The 10,206-nt window shown below is 38.1% G+C and overlaps 2 pseudogenes across 1 annotated transcript; both read left to right on the top strand.

Annotated features, from left to right (window-relative positions):
* The first annotated feature begins 5,286 nt into the window (after positions 1-5,286).
* On the top strand, positions 5,287-7,934 carry LOC128572604 (SNRPN upstream reading frame protein-like; annotated as a pseudogene).
* Positions 7,935-8,057: 123 nt separating this feature from the next.
* On the top strand, positions 8,058-8,924 carry LOC128572805 (small nuclear ribonucleoprotein-associated protein N-like; annotated as a pseudogene). The gene has a single exon (XR_008376255.1). The product of XR_008376255.1 is annotated as a small nuclear ribonucleoprotein-associated protein N-like (transcript).
* Positions 8,925-10,206: the final 1,282 nt, after the last annotated feature.

Consider the following 10,206-nt stretch of genomic DNA (forward strand, 5'->3'; position numbering starts at 1 on the left):
AAAGCAACTGATTCTTTAGTTGTGTTTTGTGTTTAGTTGTTTAGATGCTGCTGGTGCAAACTTGAGAGTCGGATGCCCAAAGCCTCACTGTGCTTGCCTCTTTGAGGGTCTGTCTTGTATTGTCTTGTATGTTCTTCCCCATTACATCACCCCTGCTTTAGTTCTTTTTCTTCATTCCCTCTTTGCTTTTTTATTTTTTGTTACCCCTCCTTTTGCTAAAAAAAAAAAAAAAAAAAAAACTTATTTCTAGTAGTATTCGGAAGAAAAGTGAAGGGCAAAGAAAATCCTTCCAATTCTATTTTTGCTTCTGAAAAAGACAGCCTTTCTTCTGCTGTGATTTTATGATGTTGTGTCTATGTTTAATTTCTTGGAAAGTGGTTAGTATAATATAATATTTCTTTTGAAAAATCACTCATGACATATGGAATCAAGAAGGGGAAAAATGGAAACCAGTGGAGGAGAGAGGGATGGAAACTGTTCCTTGCCTTAGGCATCTTTCAACTTGTTATTTAATTTCTATTCATTGAGTAACTAAGAAAAATAAACACTTGAATGTTTCACTTGGCCTCATAGGTGGTCTCTTAGAAAGAAGCACCATTGCTGGTGTATTTTCTGTTTCTTATTTGATAAAATGTTAGATGTGGGTTTCAGATGGCGGAGTATTTGGCCACCACATGTTTCTTTATGTAGTTTATTTTCTCATTGTTGATTTCAGGTGATTGCTCTACAGAATACCCAGGGTCCTCCTCAATTCTGAGTTTTGGTCGTCCCTGTTTCTGTAGGAGGATATTTTAAAATGTGCTGTTTTATTGCTACAAAAAGTACAATGACAAAATGTACACCCCATCCTAATGACATACTCTGATTCCCCTTCCCTCATTTTCCCTAACATGCGTACAAGGAAGCACTCCTAGAAAGAGTGCATCATTTTTACCCCGTCCATTCTGGCTTATTCCTAAGTAATGCATCCATCTGGCAAAAAGGCCTTAGAAAATGACCCAGTAGCTCAGAGAATGAGGGCCTCAAGTGGAATCATTAGCCAGAGAGTCATAATTCTATGTTATAAATATCTTTCATATGTTTGTATGACGTTCTATTTCTCTTGGCACCTCCCTTTGCAGGCACATTCTTCTTGCAGAAAAGGCTTTCTACCAGCTCTGACTATCATTTCCAACACTGCAGGCAATGCGATTCTTCTATATCACACGTTATCTTCACGAGAGAGAAGCAGTATTTTCTCACTGTTCTTGCTTCTCAAATTCCTGGGTTCGTGTGATCCTCCTGCCTCAGCCTGCCAAGAAGTGGGACAACAGGCATGTGCTACCATGTCCACATAATTTTTCTAGTAATATTTTTAGTAGATATGAGGCCTCATTCTTTTTCTTTTTGATACAGAGTCTCACTCAGTCACCCTGGGGTTGAGTACCAAGGCATCATAGCTCACAGCAACTCAAACTCCTGGGCTCAAGCAATTCTCCTGTTTAGCCTCTTGAGTAGCTGGGAATACAGGTGCCCACCATCACGGCTAGCTAGTTTTTCTATTTTTAGTACAGAGTCTCTTTACACAGGCTGGTCTTGAACTTTCAAGCTCAGTTGATCAACCAAACTTGGCCTCCCAGAAGTGCTAGGATTACAGGTGTGAGCTACCTTGCTTGGCCTGGGGCTTTGTTCTTGATCAGGCTGGTCTCGGACTCCTGAGCTCAGAAGGTCCTCCTGCCTCTGCTTCTCAGAGTGCTGGGATGACAGGCTTGCGACACTGTGCCCAGTCCCATTGTTTTAGTTTTATAAAGTTCCTGCTTATAACTCCTCTGCCTTTTGCCTGTTCTTCAGCCTTACTTCTGGCAAATTCCTTTTTTAAGCCTACATAGTGCTTCGTGGTCTACACTTGCCGTGGAATGTTTACACTCTACCTACACCACTCACCTTCCCACAGTGCATGTTTCCATATGATTCTCTTCCTTCCGTATCCTACCTTCCTCATGTTTTATTGTCATCACTATTTAACTCAGTCTTCACCAGTAGAAAGCTCCATGGCTGCAGGGATATCAGCTGTCTCGCCTCCTCTGATTTGACAACACCCCACAGGGAATAACCCAGAAAGAAGCTTGATAATATTTTTTTCAGATCAATGAACAAATAAATGCCAGATCCTCGTATTGCGACTTTCTAGGTAGAGAAGTAACATCAGCTGTAAGGGAGTCAAACCGCTGACTCTGTAGATGATAAAAAAGAAATTGAGAAACAAACATTCTTTTGCCTAAATCCCAACTCTAACTGGACCTGGGGACTTCAGCTGAAAGTTAACCAGAAAACACCTTTCTTCCTTAAACAGAGTGAAATGAATAAGAGTGGAAAGTATGATTCCTGTTTATGTGTTAGATGGCAGGATGGATTCTTTGGTGAAGGCTTACCATTTATGCCTTTTACCCTTAAACTCCTAACACTAGATTGCAATTGTTTTCTTATTACGAACATCTGGCTGAGAGTGTATTAAAGATCGATATGACTCATGACTGAGAAAATGTCATAATGAAGATATGGGGACCATGTAGTGTTCTGAGGCTATTGTGCACCACGGAGAAAAGCTTCAATCCACTGGGCAGCAGCACCAGAGTTTGTAAGTAATTGAACACAAAGGGACTTCTGTTAGGCATTACTCTGTGGAATTTTGTACTCAATTCCCAAAGCATTCCCGCCCCCCAGCATCTTGTGACTTGGTTGAACAAGTATTCACCTTACCCACAACCTTCATGATAGCAGAGATTTCAGGAGTATCTCCTCTCACTGCTTTCAGCTTGAGGAATCTGAATCTTTTCAGTCTGTCCTGAATATAGCAGTTACGCTTATTAATCATTTTTGTTGTCCTAAATAATTCAGATACTGTGAAAGCAAACAAAATGCCGTGTTTTACTTTTCAGTTCTTGATAATTCAGGGCCCCAGAATTCTGATTTATGATAAAGCATGATTTTTTCATTGTTCACTTGTTTTTGCGTAAGCTTAATGTACAAGCATAAGAGACTAGCTTCGTTAAGAAGGGTAACACTTAAAAATCTGTTCTCTGCATATAGCACAGTTTCTTGACCCTAATTATTACTTCTTTGCACTAATTAATGTATTCATGATGCATATAGTTGCTGTTAAAATTATTTAGAAATATATTTTAAAGTTATTGAAACAATTCACGTAATTTTAACACTAATAAGATTTTTGGCTTAGTGGAGAATATAGGAGAACAAAAAAATGGACAATTTTATAAATAGTTCTCTGTATTTTAGATATCAAATTACCAGCAAAGATAAAATAAAGTAAGTCACTCAAGTTCAAAACTATTTAGCTGAAATTTTTAGACAAGTTACCTACCGTTTAAGATAATCCATTAAAAAGAGTTGTGAAATGCTACTTTATCAATTAATATTTAAAAAAGTAAATACTTCTTACCTCCCTAGATAAGTTTATCAGCTTTTTTTGCTCATAGAGACATATTTCCAAGATCCCTGTATTTTAATGAATATCATGAGAAGGAAATCAACTTAGGGGTAAGGCATCCCACTGATGAACTTGGAGGTAGAGAGAGAGAGAGCTTAGTGCCCATTGAGGCAGAGTACTACAGTGGAAAGAAAAAAAAAAACGTGCTGCAAAGGTGTACAAAAAAAAAGAAAATTACCTATTGCAGACTTGGCCTGGGACCACACAAACCAGCAGCTGCTGATCTAGCTGTTTTGGTTACATTTATCCCAGAGTTAAATGTACTCTGGAAAGATGTTGAATGTTGATCAACATGTTTCAGCTTAATATGATCAGTAAATATAATTATGATCTCTCCTTGATTATCAAAAACCTAATGACAATATCCACTGCTTACTGCTTAATACTCTCTGGGCACAATTGCATTATCTTCTTTTGTCCTTACAACCATACAAAGATGTAGATACAATATTAATATTGTCACTGTTTTACAGATTAGAAAATTGAGACTTGGAGAGGTTGATCAATTCCTCTTTTCACACAATGTCAAGAACCCAAGTGTGTTTACTTAGATTGAGCTCTTAAACACAATGAATATGCTGTGACCTCATTAATTCATTCTTCCAATAAATATATATTGTACATTTATTTTGATCAATCACCGATTTTTAAAGATATGATTTTTACAAATAATTACGGTAAATATGTATATTGTGGGCCATTTTTTGCTTTGTTGATGAATGCTTTTTATATAAAACTGATTTAGTTGCAAAAATATGGGCCACCAGGCCTTGGATTACATTGCACAAATTTTTCGTTAGTTCATTTCAGGTGCTTGTCAATGCTGCAAGTTCACATACAATTTCTGAGCATCTGCATTGTGGTTTAGGCTCTGGTGTGTTTCATGCTATAACAAACCAGGCCGTGGCCCTTGTAGCATCCACAGTGCAAGATGAAAACATGAAACACAGAATTACCTTAGAGTGCAAATGTGACAGGTGCAGGGAAGGATGGCAGCCGATTCAGAATGCCCATGGCAGAGGCCTGAGCCTGTCAGCGAAGGCTGTCCAGGAAACAGGAAGTCTAAGAATCAGCTAAGCGAAGGGATTTAAGAAGAGTAGGAAAAATGTGTAAGATCCCTGGAGTGGGTGAAAGCAAGCACAATCCAGAAAAAATTATGAAGTCGAATGGGGCAAGACTGCAGAGCGACGAGTGTAAAAGAAAGGCACACAGGAGTGGGCTCTGAGAGCCAGACCCAAGAATTATGCAAGCCAAGATAAGGAAATTAGATGAGGGGTCTCGGAACTTCTTCATTCATTTGCTTTCTAATGGACTTTTGGAAAGCTGTGTACTCAGTGCACAGTTTAAAAATCATGTGTTTAAATAGTTACTGTTTCCTTTATTAATTTTTCAAAATAAAAATGGATAACTTCAGAAGAAAGATGAGGGATTTAGTTAGAGTTCCCATTCTAACATGTTTTCTACGGGTGTGTGGGTGTGTTTCTCTGTTGGGTGTATCTGTAACCTGAATAATAATTTTGAATCTTTACTTTTGATCCACAAACAGAATACATGAATGAATTAATAAACTGTAGTATACGTATACCGTGGAATACTATTCAGCCATAAAACGATGATGAGCTAATGTCTTTTATAGTAGTTTGGATGGAATAAGAGACCAGTCTCCTCAGTGAAGTTTGCAAGAATAGGAAAACAACACCTAGACTCAATATTAATTTGGAACTAGTCAATCAACGTTTCTATACCTATATGGCAATAAAACTCAAAGGAAATTAAATAAAATGGAAGGGAAAGGAGAGATGGGGTAAATTAACACTGAAGTTATAATGCACATATTCTGGATGAAAGGCATATTTATACTTCTGATTTAAAATGTACAAAAGCAAATTATGTAACCAAACTGTGTATACCCCTGTAACATACTAAAGTAAGAAAGAAAGTAGAATGTTCTTTTAAAAAAAAAAAAAGTTGCTTATTTAATTTCTATTATAAAATGTTGCAGTTTTAAAGTGTTGAAATTTTTTCAAGAATATGTTTACATGTATGTTTACTGTATGAATGTGTAAATAGATGAAGCTACAATATTGTATATATTTTTATCCAACAATTTACAAACTAATGAACTTGTAATTATATATAGAATATAAATGTCATATGTCCTTTCTACACAGTTTTTGAAGGCACTTAAGTACATAGAGGGACTACAAAACGATTTCACTAAGCATTGCTATTTCTCAATAGTGATTCCCAGAAGTGATCTGAAAATAGGTCTTTAAAAAGTGACATGAGTTCAGATTGTAAGTAAAATGTGTCTATTAGGCTTGGCAAATCTTACTATGAAATGATAGCAAGAGAAAAGCTATTTAATAACCTAAAATATTGTAAAATATTTTAATTGACCTGACAGGTTCCTGACAGTTTCTAGGTAGTTATAATTTCATGTATTTAAAATCCATACGCCCCCCCCATAGCTAAGAAGATGTAAAATCATAAGCAAGCATGATGAAGCAATTAAATCTCTGTCTTTGTTGACAATTTTGAAACAAGATATAAAGAACAAATTATCCCAAGCCTGCCTTTCACTTTGCATTTAGAAAAAAATACTAGGTTACTGGAGTGAACTTCCTTTTATGATATCAAATTTAGCAAAAAATTGGAAATTTATTTGGTATTGAGCATACTCCACAAGTTTTTGTTTTATTACCATTGTTTACTTTTTTATAAATGGACAATTTGGTCTTAATTATGTCAGTTTTATCAAAACTTCTAGCATTTAATTAAGGAAAAGGAGTGTTCTTTAGAGGTTAAAAACAGTATTTTTAAATTGGCATGTATTTATTACTGCATATATAATAATGCATGCCAATCAATATAATAATCACTTTAAAATTTCCAGTGTCTGGCTAAAGATACAGGTTTAGTTTTGTGTATGTATAAGATACTAAAATCCCAATAATCATACAATGGATAAGTCTAACTTAACCATCTTCCATTTGTGTAGGCAATTATTTCTTAAGTTCATGTTTAAATTGACTTTATTACAAAACTATTGTCTAAATTCAAATAATCTGCCATGAAGTTCTCCTAAATTGCAAAAACATCTCATGGAAGACCTATTGATTAATATATGAAAAATTAATTGATTTATTTTTCACTCATATATTCAGTAAATAAGAATTAAGCACATAGACCATACTAGGTCTGGTTCAGATAGTTTGTATACCTGAGTGAACCAAGTAATTAATAATTTACATTTGTAATGTCCCCATTTTAGAGACAGTAGATAAAAAATGAATTATGTATGATGTCCAACAATTAAGTTCACCAACTTATCCTAGAAAAAGTCCTACCTATCTTGGTGTTGAATATCACTATGGTCACCTTCCCTGTGAGAAGCTATGTACCAACACCTGTGCCCACCCTTCAAAGCAATTTTAGAACTCTTTTTTTTTTCTGGAATGGCTATCAGAGCTATCATTGTATTACCACTAATGTCCTGAATGTCATCAAAATGTTTTCTTTTTAATATTTCCTTTATCTTTGAGCAAAGAAAAAAGGTCATTGAGGGCAAGATTAGGTGAGTAGGGAGGGTGTTCCAATATAGTTATTTGTTCACTGGCTAAAATCTCCTTCACAGACAGTGCTGAGTGAGCTGGTGAATTGTTGTGATGCAAGAGCCATGAGTTGTTGGTGAAAGGTTGAGCCCATTTTGGTCTAACTTTTTCATAAATTCTTTTCAGCACTGCCAAATGGTAAACTTGGTTAACTGTCCAGCTGACACAATTTATAATGAACAATGCCTCTGATAACAAAGGTTAGCAACATCATTTTGACTCTTGATTTGGATTAACCAAACTTTTCTGGTTGTGGATAATTGACTTCTATTGTGCATTTTGACACTTTGTTACATGGTCATATTGGTGCAACCATGTTTCATCACTAGTGATGACACAGACCAAAACATCATCCTGTCTCTCCAGAAAGTCTTTGACGCTCTTTTGCTTTTCTCCATCAGTGAGCTCTGTTGGGACCAATGTTTGTACACACCTTTCTCATGCCAAAATCTTCAGTTAAGATTTTCCTGTTTTTGAGCCTTTACCAGAAACAATTTCCACAGAGTAACCTCAAAATCCTGTCTGTCTGCATTCAAGAGGAATCCTCCTTCTGTTAATGTGAGATCAACTTATTTTTCCAGGGATCGCTCACACCTGAGATGGACTACAGAACAGCACGTGCCAGAGGCGAAAGTCCAAGTCAAACACAGAAGAGCAACCAAGAGTGTCAGTTGTACCTGAGGCATTCTCAGCAGCGACAAGCTCCTGTGGTGGATTTCCCGGCTGAACTAAGATAGGCATTCTTAGCTGAGACACCAAGAGGTGGTCAAAGCAGTATTGGAACGGTGAAGAAACTGATCACAAACAAAAACCAGGCTCCATCTACTGTTTGAAGTTTCTGCTCAGCTTGCCTTATTTCTAGGAAATCCTCCATCACACCTTTATCCATAGCTTTCGCTTTGGTCTTAAATCAAGAAGTTTTATCTGTGGACGTCAGATTTGGTGGAGCAGCGGTCATGACTGTGGGCAAGCGTAGCAAGATGCTGCAGCACATTGACTATAGGATGAGATGTATCCTGCAAGACGGCCCAATCTTCATCGGCGCCTTCAAGGCTTTTGACAAACATACGAATTTGATTCTCTACGATTGTGATGAGTTCAGGAAGGTCAAGCCAAAGAATGCGAAGCAGCCAGAACGTGAAGAAAAGCGGGTTATGGGTCTGGTGGTGCTGCGTGGGGAGAACTTGGTATCCATGACTGTGGAGGGCTGCCCCCCAAAGATACTGGCATGGCTCGAGTACCACTTGCTGGAGCTGCAGGAGGCCCTAGAGTTGGTAAGGTAGCTGGCAGAGGAGTACCAGTTGGTGTACCAATTCCCCAGGCTCCTGCTGGGTTAGCAGGTCCAGTCCAAGGAGTTGGGGGACCATCCCAGCAGGTAATGACCCCACAGGGAAGAGGCACTGTAGCAACTGCTGCCGTTGCTGCTACTGCCGGCATTGCTGGAGCCCCAACCCACTATCCCCCAGGACAAGGGGCACCTCCCCTGGAGGCAGAGCAACACCACCTCCACCTCCAGGCACTATGGCTCCTCCACCTGGTATGAGAACACCCATGGGCCCACCAATTGGGCTTCCCCCTGCTCGAGGGACACCAATAGGTATGCCCCCTCCAGGAATGAGACCCCCTCCACCAGGAATTAGAGGTCCACCTCCCCCAGGAATGCGTCCTCCCAGACCTTAGGATACTGATACTATTGATACATCTCAGTCACTCCTCCTCACCCCACAATGTGTCTTGGGAAATTGTGTAGAGTGTTTGTGAGCTTTTTGTCCCCTTTCTGCATTAGTAGTAGCTAATCATAAATGCATAGAGCAATTAAACTGTGACAAAAAAAAAAAGATTTTCCTGTTTCCTATCCATGTTTATTTGGTCTGCTGTACTTGTCACAGTCAGCCAATGATTTTGATGCACAATTCAATGAACGATGCATTTTTGCAATGTTCTCACAAGTTCTGCATTTTTGCAATGTTCTCACAAGTTCTGCTTGTTACCAGCTGCCCTGACCTCACTTCATCTATGATGCTTTCTGTCCCCTCAGAAAAACACTTAATCCATTTATTCACTGCCATTTTCTTCATGGCATTATCCCCATAAACTTTAACTAATGTATCTCTGATCTCACTTCTGCTCTTGCCAAGTTTAATAAGAAATTTATGAATGTTTGCTTGTTGTTCTAATTCAAGACTCCACCTTCTCACAGTGGGACACAAAAATACGCAACAATAATGAAACTACTCAGCAAGACACAACCACATGTCAACACGAACACAGCTGTGAGACACTGTTAATACCAAGGTTATGAAACTGCACAGAGTAGTTTATACAGCGCTGCCAACATACGTACACAGTGGCAAGTTTGAGGACTTAATTGTCAGATCTTCATAAATGATAAGAAAGTTAAATAGCCTTATAGCTGATGTGAAGGAAGTTTGAGTGGTGTACATAGAAGATTAAATCAGCCCCAACATTATATAGAAGTCAATATCTCAATATCTAATCTAGATCAAGTCCTAATTCTATTTAATTTTTGAAGGCTAAGAGATTAGGACACTGAGGAACAAAAGTTAGAAGCAGAGACTGGTTTAAGGTTTAAGGTTTAGAATTTGCCTTAAGGAAATTCACGAGGTTTAAGGAAAGCAGCCATCTCTATTACATAAAAGTGGAAGGTGAAAAAACAGGTGGTGATGGAGGAGCTGAAGCAAAGTGTCCAAAAGATCTAGCTGAGATCATTGATGAGGTGGCAAAGTAGCTACACTAGCAACAGACTTCCAATGAAGACAAAATAGTCTTATATTGGAATAAGATGCCATCTAGGACTTTCATAGCTAGAGGGAAGTCATGCCTGACTTCAATTTATGTTTTCTTTTTTTTTTTTTTTAATTTCAGATTAATATGAGGGCACAAACCATTAGGTTACAACATTTACATTTGTTAGGCAAGGTCCCTTTGTGGCTGAGTCCCTCTCCCTGGAGGTGTACATATACCCTTACATTGTGCTCATTAGGTGGGAATATACCAATCCTCCTCCTTCCTCCTCTCTCCCCTGTCTTCCTCTCCTCTCCCCCCACCTTGTGTTGAATTGAATTTTTCTGTTGTGTGGACCTG

The sequence above is a fragment of the Nycticebus coucang genome, chromosome 20, assembly GCF_027406575.1.
Source record: "Nycticebus coucang isolate mNycCou1 chromosome 20, mNycCou1.pri, whole genome shotgun sequence".
NCBI classification, from domain to species: Eukaryota; Metazoa; Chordata; class Mammalia; order Primates; family Lorisidae; genus Nycticebus; species Nycticebus coucang.